General features: G+C 39.3%; 1 pseudogene; it reads right to left on the bottom strand.

The window, feature by feature from the left end:
* Positions 1–2,229: 2,229 nt before the first annotated feature.
* On the bottom strand, positions 2,230–2,643 carry LOC122737218 (annotated as a pseudogene).
* Positions 2,644–8,587: the final 5,944 nt, after the last annotated feature.

Raw genomic sequence — 8,587 nt, 5'->3', positions numbered from 1 at the left:
TATCATGTATTTCTCTTTGAAAACCTTAAAAGTACGACATAAGTGCTAGTTATTAATATAATTATTATTTCTAAGACTAGTAGGTGGTAGGTATAGTGGATAGAATGTTGGAATCAGGAAGACTTAAGTTTGAATTCTGCTTCTGGGAACATCACTTAATTTCTTTTAGCCTCAGTTTCCTCAACTACAATTATTATTGGGCATCATAGTTATTTTTTAGCTTAAGTATCACCTGCTTCTTTGAGGACAGGTACCAAAGCTGTCTTTAATTTTGCTTTTAAATTCTAATATTTTCATTTCCTTAAGGACAAAAAATGTTTTGATAAGCCCAGAATGCAATATTAAAATAAAAAATAAAAATTGGACAATATTGGTGTCATGCACTAATATAACTAGAAATATAACTAAATATATATATATATAAAACTAAAGTTTCAGGGCAGAGAATTAAAGGGGATGTCCGCTCTTGCCCTCCTCACCCATTTTCCCCTTATCTAGCCCAGTTCCCTCAGTGGCAGTGAACTTCTTCCCTGTAATAGCTATGTTTTCAGTAGTGAAGAAATATTGGGGTGTCCAGGATGTGCTTCTATAGGTAAGCTGGTGTCATGAGCCTCAAATGAATGAGTCTGCTAAGTTTTCATTGCTGTTAATATGACCTGATGCTTGATCTTTATAATGACATGGATATTCATAGGAATCACTAACAGAGTTTGTGAGTCCCATTATTACAAATAAACCACCAATGCCCTTCAGGCTAGAGCTTTATTTGGGCATAAGGAGCTGCTTTCACTACTATTATTTCCACCTTCTTAATAATACCTTCCTTTTAATCAATTCAGCTTAAAAACCACAGATATTTGTGAATTTAGTTATTTTTGCTCTAGGCCTTACCTGCTGTGTCTTGGCATTTACATGTTTACATTTAAAGACTTTACCTATGCCTCAGACCAATTGTTTCTTATTTTGCAATTACAACTATTCTAGTCTCCACATGCTGTCTTTGGTGGTTAGATAATTAAAGAGCAGGCCTTTTTTTCCCCCTCAGCTGCACTGCACTAGGTGAAAAATGTTAGCTATTTCCACACTTCAGAGACCCAGCTGCTACAAGCATTAAAAATTACTTAAAACATAAATTTATGGCATTGTGATTACAATGGATTGTGTTGTTGTAAATGAATTGCATTGTAAATTGCTGTTTTAAATTAAAATATAGCTTATTAGGGAACAGTAAAGGTGTAATATTAGGGAATGGTAAAGAAGCAATGCTTCATGTCATTGTGCACGCCCCACCCCCATCTCCCAACCCCCTTCCTCTAAGAAGTGATGGGCAAGGACATGCTTGAAGGAGCTACTTCTTCTCCAGGACAGCTGCTTTGGGGTACTCTGAGACTTTGGGTCTCATTTTCATCTTTTCATCATTTTCTTTCCTAGTCAAATTAATTTACAGATAGAACACAAGACAACTAAGAGCAGGCAGCCCATACAGTGGAGGTTTGGGGCTCAAATAACTCTGCCACTCCTTCAGGGGCAGTGAAGGAGCCAGCTCAAACTGGCTCCTGAGAACCCATCCTTCAATTTGCAGTGTGAGCATTTATACATTAGAAATCAGCAAAGGCAGCAAATTAAGGCTCCATTTATTGTTTTGCTGATGATCCAGATTTAAGAAAATGATGGAGAGGAGGTTAATAATGTAGATTAAGCTTAAAAGCATGCTATGCTCTGAGAGCTGCTTGTTAAACAATTATCAGTCCACTACTGCTTATTATTGTGTGACTTTGGGCAATTCACACTTGATTCTTCAATCATAAAATAAATGAGTTGGATTAAATGGCTAGGGAAATACACCTTTCTTCTAAATCTATGACCCTGGGAGGTATTAGATGTATTTTAGGATCTCGCAGTTGGAAGGAACCTTAGAAGGTTAAATGATTTTATTATCCACCCATTGTCAGATGTACTCTATGACTTCTGAGAGATGGTCCTGCAGTCTCCACTTGAACATTTCTTGTGCTGGGGAGCTCACTATTCTTCAAGGCATATCATTCCATCATTGGGGAGCTCCAGTTAGAACATGTGTATGTTTGGCTGAAATGGGCCTCTTGATTTTATTTTTTACTAAGTTTAATCTGCATCATTAACATGTTTTCCATTGCTTTACTAAGTGTAGACAATTAACAAAGCAATAAATCAAATCCTGATTCCTAGCATTTGACAATTTTTTTTAGCAGCTGACATTTTATAATTTTATTTAAACGAAGTTCAATTTAGTTTTCATCCACATTGACTGTCTGTAAGCTTTTGAAAATGGTGAAAGGCACATAAGTAACCAAGGTATACAGCTTGTTTGGTGAATCTTCATCCTCATTGCATTTCCTGGACAAACACACTCGGATACCATACGGAGCATTCCTTATTCCTTTGGCCCAAACAGCTTTGTTGAGTCTGGTGTCAATGTGTACATCTGGAGTTCCCATTTCTTTCGTGGCAAATTTGCGGATTTCCTTGAGAGCACAAGGAACTTGCTTTTTGAAGCCTACTCCATGAATCTGCTTGTGAAATGTTGATGGTGTATTCTCTGGTCACCACCTCATTGATGGCAAAGCGTCCCTTCTTTTTCTCTCCACCTTTCTTTGCAGGAGCCATCCTGCCCAGGACCAGGTTGGAAAAAGCGACAATTTTTTCTTTTTTAAAAAATTTAATTATTTTATTCTGAACTTAAATAAAACAAGCAATTCTACAACATAGATGAATGGGGGAAAAGACAATTGCACATGAAACTACAAATCTATTATTTACAAATTATTTCTTTTAAATATAAAATAGTTATAATGTAATTTTCTTTTTCCCCCTTTTCCCCTCTTACCACCATAGAGATGACTACCATTAGACACAAATATATATATATATATATATATATATATATACATGTGAAAATCATTCTATACACACTTCTATTTATCAGTTCTTTCTTCAAATGCAGATAGAGTCTTCATATGACCTTTGTAGTTAATTTGGATATTTATAATAGTTAAAATGACTTATTCACTCAAAGGAATTCCTAAAACAATGTTGCTGTTACTGTATACAATGTTCACTTGGTTCTATTCATTTCCCTCTTCATTATTCCAACAATTGGAGAATGACTGAACAAGTTGTAGGATATTGTGGTGATGGAATAACACTGTGCTATAAGAATGATGAGTTCAATGATTTTAGAAAACCATGGAAAAACTTGCATGAAATGGGCCTCTTTATAGCTTTCTTGTTTATTTGTTTTGTGTTTTTTGGTGGGGCAATGAGGGTTAAGTGACTTGCCCTGGGTCACACAGCTAGTAAGTGTCAAGTGTCTGAGGCAGGATTTGAACTCAGATCCTCCTGAATCCAGGGCTAGTGTTTTATCCACTGTGCCACCTAGCTGCCCCCTATAACTTTCACCCAATGACAGAGTTTTACTTTTTAGAACAACTAAGAACAACACTACTTCACATACCAGCCTTTCAACTATAGGAAGAGAACTATTCTCTTCTCTCTTTGATCTTCTTCAGCTCCCTTTTTGTGATGCTTTTTTTCCATGCCTCCTTCAAGCTTTCCTAGTTGCCCTCCTTTGAATTCATTTGTGCTTATTAACAATTCAATTAGTGTCCTGAATAAAACTCAATATAATTTTTCCTGATCATCACTATAAGTATAATGACATTTTTGGCTCTCATATTATGCTATTAATGTAATTTAAGATTTCATTAATTTTTTTGGGAACAATCATATCACATAGTGGGTTCATATTGAACCTCTGGACAACTCAAACCCTATAAAGATCACATACCTTTCTATTTAGCAAGGAAACAGCCTTCACTAGCAAGGTTCCTAGATCTATCCCCAAACAAGATGCAGCTGCTAATTGATGACGAGGATGATGGATGATGGATGATGATGATTGATCATTAACAATACTTCCTATCTCCTTCCAGGGTAGCTAGGTGGCACAGTGCATAGAGTTCTGGGCCTGAAGTCAGGAAGATTCATCTTCCTGAGTTCAAATCCAATCTCATGCACTTACCAGCTGTGTGACCCTGCGCAAGTCATATAACCCTTTGCCTAAGTTTCTCATCTGTAAAATGGGCTGTAGAAGGAAATGGCAAACCACTCTAAAATTTCTGTCAAGAAAACCCCAAATGGAGTCACAAAGAGTCGGATATAGCTGAAACTGCTAAACAACAAAGTCACTTCCAAACTTTAAAAACATGAATCAGCTTCAGATATATTCAGATCAATGAGCATGAGCCCCCACTGATGTTTCTTTTAACAGAATGACCAGTGACATCTACTTCAAAGCCAATGACAGTTAATTAAAAAAAAATAACAAAATAAGTGGCAAGGAAGATTCCACCCTCCTCCCATATCAAGGGTTTATTTTACCACAGATTATCAAGCCAGTAATGGGAGAAAGGCACAAATGCCCAGGGAACACATTTAGCCAGGGCATCTCATACTCCTTAGGCAATATCTCTGCTGGATTTTTTTCTCTGCCTTGAAGCTGCTGTTCCCTCCCTTGTAGTACTATCAATGTCCTTTGTTGATGTCAATCACCTGGGAATCACTGTCTCCCTTGAGCTGGTGTCCTCTCCCCTTCAGTGCTCTCTGCTGGGCAAATCTGTTGAACTGCTCTCTGATGCCATCTGCTGGCCTTCAGCTGCTATGCAGCCCTTTCCTCCATATGGAATAGATTCAGACCTAGGATTCTTTCAACTCTTTTGTGATGTAGATTGAGCTAGAGATGCCTTTATGTATTTAAGTTGATCAAACTCCTCTGTTTCTGCCCCAGGCTTCCATTCCAGAAGTTCAGACTGTTCTTTGATTTAGAATGAAAAAGTCCTTTTCATGATTCCAGTTATATATGACCCATTCAATCCCCCTTAAAAGGGACTAGGTAAGTCTGACAAACTTTGTCCTATTTCCCAGAAATTAATGTCATTATTCTCCCTATATCTTGCCTCAAATCCCATCAGTCAAAGGTCCAGGGACATCCCAAACAAATATTTATCAACAGTTTCCCTCAGACTTGTCTAAGGTCCCAGAAAAGATCTCCATTAAATCCAGTGTCTGTTGGGGTAGGGGTGGGGGTGCCTCTGATTGCTCTTTTGACCTTTCAAAATTCCCAAGGTTGTAACCTATTCAATGGCTTCTCCAGATACTCATTTACCTATGATCGGGAAATAATAAGCACAAAATAAACAGAAGCACCCTGTGTTCATGAATACATGGCAGCTAAGTAGTAGAGGGCAGTCATTATCTCCTTTGCTGCCCAGTAGCTCTCAACAGTGCTTGTCCCACTCAGCACTAGGAAAAACAAGTGCAGTAGGATCAGAGAGGGGATATATATAAACTCTTAGATGTGTGCTCTCTGGCTCTCTTTCTCTCTCTCTCTCTGGCAGGGCAATGAGAGTTAAGTGACTTGCCCAGGGTCACACAGCTAGTGTCAAGTGTCTGAGGCTGAATTTGAACTCAGGTCCTCCTGAACACAGGGCTGATGCTTTATCCACTGCGCCACCTAGCTGCCCCCATATCAGTTCTTTCTTACCTTTTAAAAAAATGTAAACTCAGTTCCAGCTTAGCCCCTCCTGAGTCATTTGCTCCTCTAACTCTGTAGCCAGCCATAAGATTCCTCATTACCACACAACATTAGCCCCTATAGTCAGTCAAGAAGCCTAAATATATGACTGGATTATAAGCAAGCCAAGAAATAACTGTATATGCTCTGATTTATCCACCAGGAAGGACGAATCTGAAATTGTCATAAGGACTGGCCCCTCAATGACCACACACATCCCACCCCCTGCCCCATTATATCTGTATCTGTCTCAGCTTTTGGCTAACTTGCTTTGCACGGAGAACAGCTTCATGAAATATTTAATTATTTTATTGATGAACTAAATTGTCAGAGAAATATAGAGCCAAAAGGGAGTCTGAGACATATAATTTAACCCTCTTACTCTACAGATGAAGAAAGTGAAGGATTTGTCCAAGGTCATGAGGCAAGCTAGTGGCAGATTCAGGACTAGAACTCAAGTGTGCTGACTTCTTAAAGGCCAGTGTGATTTGGACTGACACTAAGTTTAGCTTGGCTATCTTTTTTTTTCTTTTCTTTTTTTTGTTTGTTTTTATGCAGGGCAGTGGGGGTTAAGTGGCTTGCCCAGGGTCACACAGCTAGTAAGTGCCAAGTGTCTGAGGCCAGATTTGAACTCAGGTCTTCCTGAATCCAGGGCCAGTGCTTTATCCACTGTGCCACCTAGCCGCCCCAGCTTGGCTATCTTGTTTCATCTTTACTTGATACTATACACATACACGCACATATGAATGCACACATAGACACACACACACACACACACACTCATACCTTGTTTGAGAATAATTTCCTGATGAATTGGATTTATTTATGGGGTGGGGGGTGGTGAGGCTGTTTCTAAGACTCTTGGTATAAGGTGCTGATTGAGGAAATTCTTCACTCAATTTCATGAGCTTGTTTGCAGGATGGTGAACTTTTGTTTGGGATTTTGAAACCCTATTCTTATTAAAATTGGATGGACCAATAGACATATTGATGAGAAGACAAAAGCCTTTTCCCAATTAAGCTTCAGTTACTAAGGCTGCCCCAACAATGAAATGGTTAGAGCAAACTCTTAGAAAGAAGGAATATTATGAAAGGACCTTTCTCTTTTATTAGCCTAGAAAAGAGAGCACATTGGGAGTCCTTTACACTTTTCCACCTTCCTTTGCAGAGATCCTAAGAGTTCAGCATATGGTGGTGGTGGTTGCTGGTGCTCTATCCGCTGCACCACCTAGCTGCCCCTAATATGTATCTTTATGTGCTTTCTGTGTTGGCTTATGGGGTCCTGTGAGTTCTTTGAATCTTCTGTGCTTCCTGTCTGGTAAAATGATGATTGCCGGGGCAGTTAGGTGGAGCAGTGGATAGAGCACCGGCTCTGGAGTCAGGAGTACCTGAGTTCAAATCCAGCCTCAGACACTTAACACTTACTAGCTGTGTGACCCTGGGCAAGTCACTTAACCCCAATTGCCTCACTAAAAAAATTTTTTTTAAAAAGTGATGATTGCTTTGTATCTCATGTAAATTTTTTACCTTGAGTATTTGTATGAAAGCTGAAGACCCTATTACCAATATCTGTGAAGTATTAAACATGAGTTCTACATAAACCATAGTCATCTGAAGAGATTCTGAAGTTTTAGGACCACACAACAATAACATATTTGGGGTCAGGAGACATGTGTTACGCGTGATATATTTTATTATGGTTGGCAACAGGTGGTGATAAGAAACAACCTTAGCTAAAATAAAAGGTGGCCTCTAATAGCCTTTTGACTTTGAGAATGGTTGTTTATCAACCCAAAGTCATGTTAGTTCTCAGGTTGAACTCTTCCCTACTCAAGGGTGGTGGAAAAAAGTCAGAAGTGTAAATTACTCGGCCACTGTTGAGCTGATCTACACAAAACTGAAGCCTGGCCTGCATAAAGAGGTGGGAAAAAAAGACATTAAAATCATTGTAGCAAAAGTCCTGCAGCTGTTTTCTATTTGCTGACCATTGAAAGTACATTTATAAACAGCAACAGTAGTCCAGTCAGCTGTGTTCCCAATTAAAAGGTCCATTCCCTCTGTTTTTCAGTTTGCTGTTCCAAATTCTACATAAAAGGAAGGAGGGGAGAGTGGGCCAGAAGGTAGGCTCCCCAAAAGCTCAAGACTCATCCCAGAGGATGCTAATCCCCCAGGGCTCACCAGAAATGTTCCAGGCCTAGCTTCTCATGCCTTCAATGGGACTGCAGCGACTTTATGTAGTCCTTGCTCCCAGGCCTCACCTTTTTCTCCCCTTCTTTTTTCAGACATCTGAAATTCTCTGGTCATGATAGAGATGCTACATTTTTTTCCCTAGATGTCAGCTTTGGTTTTTTTTCCCTCAGTTGGAGAAGTCACCCATTTAAAAAGAGCTTCCCTTTAATCTAGGCATGAAAGCCAAGATTCCATCTCAGTTCATCAGAAGCTAAGGAGGTCATTTACTAGATTTGGCACAGCTTCCATTTAGCCTACTTTGGAAACACCACATCACATGTTCTAAACATGGTCCCAAAATCATTGTGGGGAGGAGGGCTGAGAGGGGGAGGAAAGTCATTTGTTAATGAGAGAAATAATAAATCAAAAGTTTTGCAACTGACTCCAGAGTCCTTACACAGGCAAACCTCAGGAGAGAATGCTCAGTCAGACCCTGGCCATTCTGCTGCTGTGTCTAGGTTTTTCATCTGAGCCATCCAAAGAATAAAGATCACACAGAACCCCATTATTTTCTCACAAAGCCAAAGTTGTGGTTGTAGAATTTTGACTGCGTGTTTTTAAAATGCCAACCTCTAAGGAAAAGGGCAATTACTAATAGCGACTGAAAGAATAGATTTCTCTGTGGTTTGAGTCTCATACCAGCACCACTTTATAAAGGGCAATAATAGAGAGTTCTGAATGCCCTGGGCTACCAACCTGTGGTTAGTCCCCCCCCCCTTTTCCCCTTTCCTTATTCCCTGCAGATGAGAT

Source organism: Dromiciops gliroides, chromosome 1 (assembly GCF_019393635.1).
Source record: "Dromiciops gliroides isolate mDroGli1 chromosome 1, mDroGli1.pri, whole genome shotgun sequence".
NCBI lineage: Eukaryota > Metazoa > Chordata > Mammalia > Microbiotheria > Microbiotheriidae > Dromiciops > Dromiciops gliroides.
Note: the sequence above shows the minus strand (reverse complement) of the source record. Positions and strands in the feature narration are given on the sequence as shown.